At 39.8% G+C, this 1260-nt stretch overlaps 1 pseudogene; it reads left to right on the forward strand.

Annotated features, from left to right (window-relative positions):
- Positions 1–1260, forward strand: part of LOC9650660 — a 21265-nt pseudogene that overhangs the window by 13920 nt on the left and 6085 nt on the right.

Raw genomic sequence — 1260 nt, forward strand, 5'->3', positions numbered from 1 at the left:
CCCTTCCCAGCTCATCTATAAGACTCTAGAGTGGTTAGGATTTTGCTACTTTCCAATGGAGATTACAACAGGGCATTAGAAACTTATAAGAAGCTTGAGCCGCTGGATGAAATATACTACATATATCAGGCTGCTTGTTTATATTATTTGGACTCTTACAGGGAGGCTGAGGAGTCAGCTCTGAAAGGTTTTACTAGTTCCTTCTATAGCATGCTAACTTAATGAGTGATTCCTATCTTTCCGGGTACAGCCCTCTTACTCCATCGATGATCAATGTTAGGTGCTACTTGTGGAATTCGAAATCGATTACTTTTCCACGTGGCGTATCGTTTAGACAACGACATGAAACTTGTAGAGCATCACAGCAATATAGGCAACAGTGATGAAGACCAACTAAGCTTAGCTTCAATGCATTTTGCTCAGATGCATTACGAACAGGCAACAGAAATCTACAAACAACTTTTGCTAGAAAATAAGTAAGAAAAATGGTTCAGTTGGTAGGTCTTACTAAGCAAAGTATTTTACAGGGATTGGATGGCCTTAAACGTGTATTTGGCTCTTTGTTATTATAATTTGGATCAGTACGATGTAAGCCTTGAGGTCTTGAGTGGATACTTACAGGTGCGGGCTTCTGACTTAGTCTTATTATAGCACTTAATAAACTCGATTACAGTATTACCCAGAAAGTGCCATTGCAACCAATCTGAAAGTAAGAATACACCTGCATATGGCTTCTTCTCATTGTTGCTGATCAGGCTTGCAACACATTTCAACTTTTTAATGGAAAAGCAGCTGAGTTGGTCCTAACCGCATCAGAGGAAACTGCCAAAAACTCCCTTGAGCAAGGACTTTTCAAACACAACCTTGTAGTTTTTCGAAACGGTGAAGGAGCCTTGCAGGTTAGCAATGTGTCACATAAATATATGATTTTATATCATTGCGAAGTTCAGGTGCTTCCATCATTGCTCGATGTTCTTCATGAAGCTCGTTTGAACCTTGTGATTTATTATATAAAAATTGGTGGTGAGGCTTTCTCATTTAACTCATGAACATCTGTATTTGTCTACTACAGACACGGAATTAGCCTATCAGACAGTGAAGATGCACGAGCCGCATACACCTCAAGAATACGTTGTCAAAGCTGTCACATGTGCTATTCTTGGGCAAGATACAAATCATGTAGAGCTTCTAAGCATGGCACGACAGTATTTTCATCTTTATGGTGCGTCACCGACAGAATGTGATACTATACTTGGAAGG

This window comes from Selaginella moellendorffii, unplaced genomic scaffold (assembly GCF_000143415.4).
Source record: "Selaginella moellendorffii unplaced genomic scaffold, v1.0 SELMOscaffold_128, whole genome shotgun sequence".
Classification (NCBI taxonomy): domain Eukaryota; kingdom Viridiplantae; phylum Streptophyta; class Lycopodiopsida; order Selaginellales; family Selaginellaceae; genus Selaginella; species Selaginella moellendorffii.